The sequence below is a fragment of the Cyprinus carpio genome, chromosome B23, assembly GCF_018340385.1.
Source record: "Cyprinus carpio isolate SPL01 chromosome B23, ASM1834038v1, whole genome shotgun sequence".
NCBI classification, from domain to species: Eukaryota; Metazoa; Chordata; class Actinopteri; order Cypriniformes; family Cyprinidae; genus Cyprinus; species Cyprinus carpio.
This window is the reverse complement of record NC_056619.1, coordinates 4,862,904-4,876,378: the sequence shown is the minus strand read 5'-3', so window position 1 is coordinate 4,876,378 and position 13,475 is coordinate 4,862,904. Positions and strand designations below refer to the sequence as shown.

General features: G+C 38.9%; 1 non-coding gene across 1 annotated transcript; it reads right to left on the bottom strand.

Moving 5' to 3' along the window:
* Nucleotides 1–10,684: 10,684 nt before the first annotated feature.
* trnal-uaa lies at nucleotides 10,685–10,768 on the bottom strand. The gene has a single exon. It is a non-coding gene; the product is annotated as a tRNA-Leu (tRNA).
* Between the last annotated feature and the right edge of the window lie 2,707 nt (nucleotides 10,769–13,475).

Here is a 13,475-nt window from a genome sequence, read left to right as displayed (position 1 = left end):
CTGATTTTATACATTTTCATTTCATATTCTACAGAAGACATAAAATCACACAACATGTGTGTTGGAACACTCGCTTCCACATTCAGAATCAGATCTGACCACATGCTTGCATGTTTTTAGTGCTTAAAAAGCGTGTCTAGTGAAATCAACAGCGTTGCAGCCCTAAAACTCATAAACTTCATCTCCCACGAGCCCTCACTGACGTCTCCACAGGTGACTTCAGAATGTGCCCATAAAATGTATCTTTCCTGTAAGCCGGAGGACCGTGACCTCAGCATGACCCTGCTGCTCCCAGTGATTCATGGGAGTTCAGGAGAGATACAAGTGATTCCTCAGATTCCTCCGAGACCAGACACCGACTAAAGCACGACACTCGGGATGCAGAGATCACACACCTCAGGGAGCACCGTAACTCACAGTGTGTGTCTGTGTGTGTGTGTGAGGCAGAAAGAGAGGGAATACAATGGTAGTACAGTCTCACTCTACACCATAGACCCATCTCACCACTAATTCATTGCACTAACATCCATGACCTTTCCATGTCTGCTGTTCAAGGTTTTACAGTAAGTTCTTGGTGCTCTGTAAATGACTCCCTGTTTGAGCGTTGTGTGATCCTGTGGTTGTGTGAAACACATGGCTGAAAACACATGAAACACAGTGAAAACACATGGCTGTACTGGAGCAGATTTCTGCCCGAGTGTTTCTACGCAGACTGCATTCAAAAATAAAACTAATTCCTTAATCTATTTATTGTTGAATACATTGGCTTGTTTTATATTTCGGTTAAATAAACTACAATCCAAAAAGTGCTGTAATTCTGCTCTGGAATACTTGTCAGCTCATCTGCTGTTTTTACACATAATTTTTCATAATGACTTTTCCTTTTAAAATTCACACACACAAAACCAAAACATTTCAAATACCTTTGCAACGCCCAGCAACAACATAAAAAACACTCCGAACAGTCTGAGCAACTGCATAACAACACCTAGGAAACCGCATAGCAACATGGCTATTACACACTCAAAACACTTTATCAACAAATAACAAAAAAAAACCTAGCAACCACCCACAACATCCTAGCAACTGCACAGAGACACACTTTAAGACTTTCTTAGTAAACCATAAGCTGTCAATCCAGAACACCATAGCAACAGCATTTTAACACTTTAAAAACACCCAGAACACTGTATCAACTGCATAACAATACCCTAGCAACACAAAGTAAAACACGGGGTAAACACTTTAGTATAGGGACCAATTCTTTATATTAACTAGTTGATATCATGCCTATTATTAACATACTGGCTGTTTCTTAATAATTGTAAAGCTCATATTCTGCATGACCATATTCTCCATCTCTAATCCTACCCAATACCTAAATTTAACCAATAACCTTATTAATAAGCAGGCAAATTAGTAATTTATTGAAGCAAAATTCATAGTTAATAGTTTGTTAATAGCGAGAATTGAACCTTAAAATAAAAGTGTGACTCAAACACCTTTAGCGATAAAAAATATGAATGAATTATTACACAGCTCCCTGGAATACTTGATTCTGAATGGTCATTAATGATATTCTGAGGTGTGTTATTCCCCAGTAAAAACCATCATCATCAGCAATGCCAAATAGTGCTTATCTGGGTTTTTGAGGCCAGTACTTCTTTCAACGTCTCTCATATCACACTGCCGCGCTCTCTCGTTTCATTGTTTCAACGGTTTTTTTTATTGTAAAAAAACAAAAGAAATCAGTATTATTCAGTATACACTTCAGTCTGTGGTAATATTGTTAAAGCATTCATCTTGTTGCCAGAAAATATTGTTTTTTGTACACTGTAATGGATTTAAGATAAAATCTTCTTTCATGTCCTCGTCTTTATTAATGTGGTAAAAAGATGTTTAATTAGTGAAACCACTGTACATTATGCCTTTAATATCCATCTCTTCTGAACTTTTAGGCTTTTTGGAACTTCTGAACTTTTACTTTGCAGAGGTTTTGCATTTTAAGAGCTGATAAAATATTTCAATTCAAACTATTTTGTGTCTAATTAATTACTTATGTGTATATTCCTGTAATAAGTGGGATAAATGTACATCCAGCCAGCTATCGCAGAATTAAACACTTTAGGGTGATGCGAGACCCCTCCACTTCACATTGAGGTCTTGGTCACCCTGCCAATCAGTGGATGTACAGTACATTATCTCTTACTTAGCCACTACCCATAACACCCTAGCAACTGCATGGTGACACAATATACTATACGCTATACCTAGTAAGCACAAGCTGTCTCTAAGTAAAGACCAAGAACACACTAGAAAATGCATACTGACACTTTCAAAACACTCAGAACACCTTATCAGCTGCATAGAAATACCCTAGAAACACACTTAAAACACTTAATGTCCTAGAAACTACCCTGCAACACCCTAGAATCTGCATAGCAACACACCTAGAAACTACACTCTCTGAAAAAAGGTACAAAATATGTCACTGAGTCAGTACCTAAGATATTTTATAATGGCAGTGAATGGGGGCTTATGCTACTCCTACGTCATTCGCTGTAACGCCACTCGCTCTCGTGAATGGGCGCACAACAGTTAATTAGAGATTACGGATGATAAAGTTTTCAATATGGATATTATATCTTACACAAGTGCATAGATTCAATTCAGAAGGCCTTTATTCACCCCCAGGAGCCATGTGGAGTTATTTTTATAATGGAACCTCTTTATTTCGCTTCAAAATAACAGCCATTCACAACCATTATAAAGCTTGGAAGAGCAAAGACAATTTTTAATATAACTCCGATTGAGTTCGTCTGGAAGAAGAAAGGTCAGATACTCCTAGGATGCTTTAAGGGTGAGTGAATAATGGAGTCATTTCATTTTTGGGAGAACTATCTGTATCTATCTAATATGCCCCCTTTTAGGAGTAAATAATGTTCAAAAGTGTACCATATTTAAAAGATATAGCACCAGTGGCAGCCTTTGTGCATTTTTTTCTCTCTTTTTTTCTGAGAGTGTACCTACAATTGTTCTCTAGCAATCACCCAGATCAAGCTGCTAGCAAACCACAAACCAAACCACTTAAAACACTCAGAACCTTAGCAACCACATGGAGCAACAAACTAAAAACACTCATAACAGATCCATAGCCACATATTTAAAACATTATCAAACTTAACACCCTGGCAACCGCTCATAACAGCCAAGAAATCACATTGGCCTGATAACCACCTACACCATCCTAACACGGTGATAAGTTTTGCACTGACAATGACACAACTGCACAAACAGAAGGCATATTATGTGCTGTGAGGGTCAGTTCAGTGTGTGTTTAAGAGTCAAGGATAAGTGTATGTTCATGATGTCGCCCCTCAGCTGTATGATCAGTGTTTGGGCTCCAGTAATGGTGACGGGTGTTTGGGTGAAGACTATAGTCACACTGACCCTCAGCTTTGGCTCAACTCTTTAACCCAAACACTCCCACTCTTTACTTTGGCATCTGCGCCTGAAATAAAACTACAAACTTCAATATCATTTTTCACAACTCTGCTGTGAATTGTGAAAGTATTTCCATTTGTTCAGAGCTGGGCTGGATGTGATGGGAATATGTGTGTGTGTGGTCATAGTGGCTCCTGCAGTCTGAGACGTTCTCACATTATGATACAATATTATTTCTGCTTTGTGTTTTGTTATCCAGCAATGCTAAAGGCTGTTGTTACATCCGCACAGACTGTTATCTTCCTTCCTTCCTTAAAAAAAAAAAAAAAATTTAAAAAACCATACAAATGCTTTGATTTTATTTTTTTTTTTTTTTTTTTGAATAAAGCTAATTAATCATGATGACTTCATATTATCTTAGAAATAAAAGAAAACACAAATCTGCACTACCGAACCTTGGCCTCACTATCGCCCTCTATAGTTGAAACATAAAATTGCACATTACTTGTGGGGTAATTCTTTTAAAGGGGTCATATGATGTGATTTCAATTTTTCCCTTTTTTTGTGTTACAAGCTCTTGGTGCATAAAGAAGATCTGAAAAGTCGCAAAGACTAAAGACTAATTTATACTTCTGCATCAGACCTATGCCATGCACCTCTCCAAAAATCTAACAGCGCGTCAATTATACACGGACCACAAGACAATTAGTCTGCTAGAACCCCTTCCTCTGTATGTACTTGAGTTTGGTGTGTGTTTATAATGTGCACTTTAATATATTTTAATGTTACACATTCTTGTATAAAAAGTCACGGCTACAATGCTTCTCCAACGAGCCACTTCTTGTTCGGCTTTTGTCATGGTACTGCGGATTACAACAGCAACATGCCCATGGACACTGCATACATATATGTACTGCACGTCGATGCATACAACAACGCAGAAGTATAATGAAAAACTGACGGATAGCCTACTTCAGGGATAGGCAACATTGGTCCTAGAGTGCCGCTGTCCTGCAGAGTTTAACTCTAACCCTAATCAAACACACTTGAACAAGCTAATCAAGGTCTTCAGGATTACTAAGGCTACAGACGAGTGAGGTTTTTTTCAGGGTTGGAGCTAAGCTCTGTAGGACATCAACACTCCAGGACCGACGTTGCCTACCCCTGGCCTACGACGTAAAGGCTACAGTGTAGGTCCAACACAGAAGTATTAATCAGCCTTAAAGTCTCAAATCCAAAGAGATATTCTTTATTAAACTCGTTACTTGTCCATGCCCTCCTAAAATCCCTCATTTAAACACGCCCCCACGCCTACATTTGCATAACGCCACCCAAATGTTTCTCGCAAAGAAATAAGGTGTAACTTTTATTCTCACTGTAGTAGTTGCCGCCATGTTGTGGAGACGCTGTGTTGCGTTGTGGATCGCTGGATCGCCTTTCACCGTGGATGTAGCGGATTTTAGCCTGGGGTCGTCACATTTGGTTGCTGCAAACCCGCCGGCCGCTCCTTTGTTGAATCCGCTGACTGCACTGTTCTCAAGTACATCGGCCATTCCTCACTCAAGCCTGCAGTGTGTGACGCTGTGTGACAAATTTTATGGAGGACGACTGTTTCCTGAACCTGCAGAGTCAAGTCAAGTCACCTTTATGTATATAGTGCTTTAAACAAAACAGATTGTGTCAAAGCAACTGAACAACATTAATTAGGAAAACAGTGTGTCAATAATGCAAAATGACAGTTAAAGGCAGATCATCAATGAATCCAGTGATGTCATCATCCAGTTCAGTTCAGTTTAAATATTATCTTTGCAATCATTTGCAATCAAGTCAATGATATCGCTGTAAATGAAGTGTCCCCAACTAAGCAAGCCAGAGGCGACAGCGGCAAGGAACCAAAACTCCATCGGTGACAGAATGGAGAAAAAAACCTTGGGAGAAGACCAGGCTCAGTCAGGGGGCAACAACTCCACATTCCAGATGAAACCAGCGGTTCAATTCCAGGCTGCATCAATGTCACATTGTGCAGAGGACTCAACAGGCTCCTGTGGTCTTGTCCCGGTGGTCGTCGTCTGAGACAAGGTCTTTACAGGGGATCTTTATCTGTGGCTCATCTAGTTGTCCTGGTCTCCACTGTCTTTCAGGGCTGTAGAGGTCCTTTCTAGGTGCTGATCCACCAATTGGTCTGGATCTGGGTGACTGCAGTGACCATCTGATCTGGATACAGACTGGAATTGGTGGCTACGGTGACCTCAGAATAAGAGAGAAACAGACTAATATTAGCGTAGATGCCATTCTTCTAACAATGTAGCAAGTACATTGGGTGTTATGGGAAGTGTTCCCGGTTCTGGCTTACCTAATTAATGCAGCCTAAAAATCCTTTAAAGGATTTGGATATTAGAAGCGTATTAGTGTGTTACGTTTAAGCCAGGTTAAAGAGATGAGTCTTTCATCTAGATTTAAACTGCAAGAGTGTGTCTGCCTCCCGAACAATATTAGGTAGGTTATTCCAGAGTTTAGGTGCTAAATAGGAAAATGGATCTGCCGCCTGCAGTTTATTTTGATATTCTAGGTATGCTCAAATTTCCAGAGTTTTGAGAACTTTCAGGGCTTTATAAGCAATAAGCAAGATTTTAAAATCTATACAATGTTTAATAGGTAGCCAGTGCAGTGTTCACAGAACCGACTAATATGGTCATACTTCCTGGTTCTATAAAGAACTCTAGCTGCTGCATTTTGAACCAGCTGGAGTTTGTTTATTAAGCGTCCAGAACAACCACCCAATAATACAGTAGTCCAAAATGCAGCAGCTAGAGTTCTTAATAGAACCAGAAAGTATGACCATATTAGCCCGGTTCTGTCAACACTGCACTGCCATCTATTAAACATCGTATTGATTTTAAAATCTTGCTTATTTCTTATAAAGCCCTGAATGGTTTAGCACCTCAGTATTTGAACAAGCTCTTGTTACATTATAGTCCTCCACATCCGCTGCATTCTCAAAATTCTGGAAATTTGATAATACCTAGAATATCAAAGTCAATTGCGGGCAGCAGATCCTTTTTCCTATTTAGTGCCTAAACTCTGGAATAACCTACTTTACATTGTTCGGGAGGCAGACACACTCTTGCAGTTTATATCTAGATTAAAAAACCCAACTCCTTTAACCTGGCTTACACATAACACACTAATATGCTTCTAATATCCAAATTAAATTAATTAGGTAAACCGGAACCGGAACACTTCCCATAACACCCGATGTACTTGCTACATCGTTAGAAGAATGGCATCTCCGCTAATATTAGTCTGTTTTCTCTCTTATTCTGAGGTCACCGTAGCCACCAGATCCAGTCTGTATCCAGATCAGATGTTCACTGCAATCACCCGGATCCAGTACGTATCCAGCCCAGATGGTGGAGTCAGCACCTAGAAAGGACCTCTACAGCCCTGAAAGACAGCTGAGACCAGGACAACTAGATGAGCCCCAGATACAGATCCCCTGTAAAGACCTTGTCTCAGACGACCACCAGGACAAGATCACAGGAACCAGTTGAGTCATCTGCACACTGGTGCCTCTGGCTTTCTTAGTTGGGTACACTTCATTTACAGCGATATCGTTTGCTTCGTTTGCTTGATTGCAAAATGATTGCACAGATACTATTTAAACTCAACTGAGCTGCATGATGACATCACTGAATTCAATGATGAACTGCCTTTAACTGTCATTTAGCATTATTGACACACTGTTTCCCTAATTAATGTTGTTCAGTTGCTTTGACACAATCTGTTTTGTTTAAAGCACTATATAAATAAAGGTGACTTGACTTGACTTGACTTGACTTGACTTGTGATCGATATGATACCTCTTCATTCACTGCTACGAATTGATGGCGGTCATATAAGTACGATTTAAACCATGCTAATGCACTTCCTTTAATGCCAACAAAGTTTTCTAGTCTATGCAAAAGAAAGTTGTGGTCAATAGTGTTGAACGCAGTACTAAGATCCAATAGCACTAAATAGAGAGATACAACCACGATCAGATGATAAGAGCAGGTTATTTGTAACTCTAATTAGAGCAGTCTCAGTACTATAATACAGTCTAAATCCTGACTGGAAATCCTCACAGATACCATTTTTCTCTAAGAAGGAATATAATTGTGAGGATACTACCTTTTCTAGTATCTTGGACAGAAAAGGTAGATTCAAGATTAGTCTGTAACTAACTAGTTCTTTGGGGTCAAGTTGTGTTTTTTTTTTTTGAGATGAGAGCTTAATAACAGCCAGTTTGAAGGTTTGGGGACATATCCTAATGACAATGATGAATTAATAATAGTCAGAAGAGCATCTATGACTTCTGGAATCACCTCTTTTAGGAGCTTACAGTAGATGGAGAGTAGGGTCTAACAGAATCATCTTGTTGGTTTTAGATGATTTAATAAGTTTATACAATTCTTCCTCTCCTATAGTAGAGAATGAGTGGAATTGTTCCTCAGGCAATCTATAGCAGGCTATCTGATGTGATTCTGTAGCTGACGGGATGCAAGTTTACAGTTTTATCTCTAATAGTATCGATCTTAGAAGTAAAGTAGTTCATAAAGTCATTACTGCTGTGCTATTGGGAAATGTCAACACTTGTTCATGCTTTATTTTTCGTTAATTTAGCCAACTGTATTGAATAAATACCTGGGGTTATGTTTGTTTTCTTCTAAAAGAGACAAAAAGTAATCAGATCTAGCAGTTTTTAATGCTTTTCTGTAGGATAGGTTAGTTTCCCGGCCAAGCAATACGAAATTAAACCTCTAGTTTTGTTTTCCTCCAGCTGCGCTCCATTTTCCAGGCTGCTCTCTTTAGGGTACGAGTGTGCTCATTATACCACGATGTCAGACTGTTTTCCTTAATCTTCCTTAAGGGTAAAGGAGCAACTGTGTTTAAAATGCTAGAAAAGAGAGAGTCCATAGTTTCTGTTACCATCATCAAGTTGTTTCTGAGGTTTTGGACATGCTGAGGAATTGAGATAAATCAGGAAGATTACTTACAAAGCAGTCTTTTGTGGTAGAAGTGATGTTTCTACCATACTTGTAACAAGAAGTAGAATATACAGATTTAGCTATATGAAGAGATATCATCGCTTGGCTGCATAATTTCAACACCATCAACATCAATTCCATGTGACAGTATTTAATATAGAGTATGATTTCGAAAATGAGTAGGTCCTGAGACATGTTGTCTAACCCCAATAGAGTTCAGAATGTCTGTGAATGCTGATCCCAATGCATCTTTTTCATTATTAACATGGATATAAAATCAGCACATTCTTTAATAAAGTCTGTATGGGGCCCTGGTGGCACCATCAGAGGGGATTTATCATTAACACTTGTTTCTCTGAATAATGATATATGAAGCACCATTACTTCAAACGAGTTATACCTGAAGCCTGCCCTCTGAGAAATACTGAAAACATTGTTATAAATTGAAGCAACACCTCCCCCTTTACCTTTTGGACGTGGCTCATGTTTATAACTGTAATCTTGGGGGGTAGACTCATTTTAAAATAATGTAATCATCAGGTTTTTAGCCAGGTTTCTGTCAAACAGAGCACATCTAGATTATGATCAGTGATCATATCATTTACAAAAAGTGCTTTCGTAGAAAGGGACCTGATATTCAATAAACCGAGCTTTATCATTTGTTTTTCCGTATTGCATCTGTTTTTTTATTTGTTGAACATCAATTAAATTGTTACTCTTATAACGTTTGGATGTTTTTTGTATTTTCTAGGTCGGGGAACAGACACAGCCTCTATAGTGTGATATCTAGGTGAAAGAGTCTCTATGTGCTGAGAATTAACTGATTTCTGTGACATGAGGTGGCTAGCAGATGGTCGGTTTAGCCAGTCTGTCTGCTTCCTGATCTGGGCCCCATTTAGTCAAATACAAACTCTAAAACCTCTTTCACACTGCACGTCGGACCCGGCAATTTGCCGGAACATTGCCGGGTCGACTTCTGTGTAAAAGCAAACACGTCCCGGGATTGATTTCGGGATTGAACTCGGGTCGGCGACCTAGTAACATTGCCGGGTTCAGTCCCGGAACGAGCGCTGTGTGAACAAAAGCCAGAACTAAAGCCGCGTCGTAATGATGACATGCGTTATCGCTCGACTCTTTTACCGGGTGTTTTTTGAAGGCAGATCAACGTTCGCAACGACCGAAAAATATGTGCAAACTGTAATGAAGCAGAGATCAGTTAGTTCTTTATTTTCCGCGCTGAAGCTGAGATCGTTCACCAGCTTAAGTGAAAGTCAACGTGCCTAGCGTTTTTCAACTCGTACATACACACGTCACACCCTGATATCACATGTCTTTACGGGACCTTTGCGGGTTGTGTGTGAACGCACGCACATATTCCGGGTAATTACTGGCAGTGTGAAAGTGCAAAAATCTAGCGACCCGGGTACAAATGCCGGGACACATTACCCGTGTATTTGCCGGAATCGCAGTGTGAAAGGGGCTTAAGACTATGTGCCATACTTCTAGACCGAAAGAGTGGCACCACCCCAGGAGGGATGAAGACCATCTCTTTTCAACAGGTCAGGTCTGCCCCAAAAATTCGTCCAATGTCTATGAAACCTATGTTATTCTGCGGGCACCACTTTGACATCCAGCCATTGAGTGATGACAGTCAGCTATGTATCTCATCACCACGGTAAGCAGGGAAGGGACCAGAGCAAATTACAGTGTCTGACATCGTGCTTGCAAGTTCAAACACCTCTTTAATGTTACTTTTAGTGATCTCCAACTGGCGAAGTCGAACATCATTAGCGCCACTGTGAATAACAATCTTACTGTATTTACATTTAGCATTAGCCAGCACTTTTAACTTTGCCAAGATGTCAGGCGCTCTGGCTCCCGGTAAACATTGGACTATGGTGGCTGGTGTCTCTGTTTTCACATTCCGTACAATAGAATCACCAATAACAACCGACAAAAAATTGGGAAGTGACATGACATACAGCCAAGTATGGTGACCCATACTCAGAATTCGTGCTCTGCATTTAACCCATCCAAAGTTGACACACACACAGCAGTGGGCAGCCATTTATGCTGCGGCACCCGGGGAGCAGTTGGGGTTCGGTGCCTTGCTCAAGGGCACCTCTGTCATGGAATTGCCGGCCCGAGACTCGAACCCACAACCTTAAGGATAGGAGTCAAACTCCTACGATTTCCCCAAAGTGAAAACTCATTACCAGGAGTGGGGTTCGAACCCACGCGGACATATGTCCATTAAGATCTTAAGTCCAACACCTTAACCACTTGGACATCCTGGTAAACTAGCACACTTTGATCAGGTTTTTCAGTGGGTGCGTCACTGAGTGGGGAGAACCTGTTTAATGTTTTAATCGGAATGGAAGAGCGGTGTTTTGACTAGTGTTGCTTTCAATGAAAATTATGACTAAATATCGTCGTCAACGAACCTTTATCATGTGACGAAAATGAGACGAGACGCAACGTAAATGCTTGTCATGTGACGATGACTATAATTAAATGTATAATGCAATATCGTTGACGAATATAAACGAGACTAAATGTGGTTTACAAAATAAGAACTATGCTAAAATGTCTCTTGTTTTAATGTCTTAGCCATAGAGGAGCAACAATAATGTACATTATATAGAAAATAATGTGTTTTTTGAACCTTAAACTGCATGAACACGTTTCATTACTACAAATACACAACATATTCTTTTTAGCAACGTCATATGACCACTTTAAGTTGTGTGCTTCTGTCAGATGAGTCTGATGATTTGAAAGAACCACTGACAGTAAGAAGAACATTCAACAAAGTGTATATCACGAAAAGCGTCATGAGCAAGTAAGCCTATGGTTTTAATTCCACAGTTTCTTTTGACAAAGAGTGATTCTCCAGAGTCAATGAGGGATGTCGTTTAGAACATTAGAGGCAATAAAGATTCTTTACTGGCATTGATGATTCCATCAAGAACCTTTAACATCTATGCAACCTTTCCATCCCATAAAATGTCTTTCACACTTAGAAAAAATGGGTTATTTTAAGAAATGTTTACTTGAAAGGTTCTTTGGGGAACCAAAAATGCTTCTTCTATGCCATCACTGCCAAAAACTCCTTTTAAAACCCTAATCTGTAAGTGTTGTTAAAAAAAATGGAAGATCTATGGAAGATTTTTTATCTTTGAAAATGTCCCCTAATGGAGGTTTTGTCAGATCTAACTAACTTAAATATATCCCCACAGTATAGCTTAGCAAATTCTCTCTCACACACGCAAACTATGAAATTTCTGTCTCTGGTTTGTCCAGTGCTGCTCTCGGACTGTGTAATTCTGACCCTTTATAATCTAATTTAATCTCACATTAGAGAGATGGACGGAGATGAAGCCCCTGCAGGCGAGCCAGCGGCTAACTAATGTCTCACATTACACACACACTCATTCAGCCTTCACACACACTGCCACTGCTTTCTGGAGAACTTTGAAAATATTATTTCCAGCCCTGCTGCATTATGAAATTATACTGTTTGAGAGGATGGATGTTTTATATTATTTTTATTGTTTGTTTGTTTGTTTTGTGTGTTTTTATGCATTCTAATATTTGGCAGTATTGTACTGGGGGGTCGAATCAATAGCAAACAGGCATGGCACGGGGCAAAACGCAAGAATAGTCCTTGGGTGAGCGCGGGTCGACGATCGGCAAACAGTATCCGGAGGGCAAGGACAAAAAGCTAAAATCCAAGTACACGAGCAAGAATCAAACACACACGGAAAGACAGGCAAAAACGGATAGGAACACTGGACAAAGGCTAGTAGAATAGCAACACCAAACAGTGTGATACACACGCTATACAATACTCGGCCCTGAGTGGGTGAAAGTCCAAGGCTTAAGTAGGCTGAGTTTGATTGGCTGCAGCTCTGTTATCAGGTGAGAGTGTGATTAGGGACAGTAGTTTGGGTGATGGGATGGGAAATGTAGTTTGGGGTGGGGTGCGGTGTAATATTCCTGTGTGTTGTGAGAGTTCGTAGTGTGTAGTGTGAGAGTGTCCATGTGGTGGCTAGTGACATTTGGTGGTGCCTGGACAGAAGGGCAGGCACTGGATTCCTAACAACTGTCATGCCAACAATGCCATTTTGAATTTGAAATTTTAAAAAATCTAATTTTTATATTGTAGTTGCTTGAAAAAAAAAAAAAAAAAGAAATACAACACGCACCTTGAGTATGCATGAGTCTTTTAGAAAGCATGAGTGTGCTCTTAAAAAGTGCACTTATAAAGTCATATTGAAAAACATTTCACTTTAAAGGCACACTTTAAAATAATTGTTTTAATAAGATTTTTGCTTTTTCGTATGGCTTTATAAGAAGTTCATTTATTTTAATGTTGTTGACTAAAATACTAAAGCACGTGTAAAGTATTTGATTTTAATCTATAGCTGTTCTGTGTTATTTGATATTACATTTAAATGAATATATTTTAATTGTGTAAAGTTGCAACTTCATCATTACTAATGTATAATTACAAATATATTTAAATTAGTGCTGTCAAACCGATTAATCACTATTAGTCCATTCAAAATAAAGGTTTTTATTTAAGTAATATTCTGTGTGGACCTGTGCATATTATGTATATATAAATACACACCATACAGTATATATTTTGAAAATATGTATTTACATGTATATATTTATATTCATATAATTTATAATTATATATAATATATTACATTATATAAAAAGTAACATATATTTTCCTTAATATATAAATGCATGGGTGTGTATTTTATATATACCTAATACATATACACAGTACAAACACATATACTGTGTAAACAAAAACTTATTTTGGATGCGATTAATCGCGATTAATCATTTGACAGCACTAATTTAAATACACAACATTCAAGTTTTTATAGAAATTACATTATATTTTAGTTTACAGTAAATGTTTGTCAGTACATTTAGCAGTACCCTTTATATTTCAAAGACAATATATTTTAATTATGAGCAATG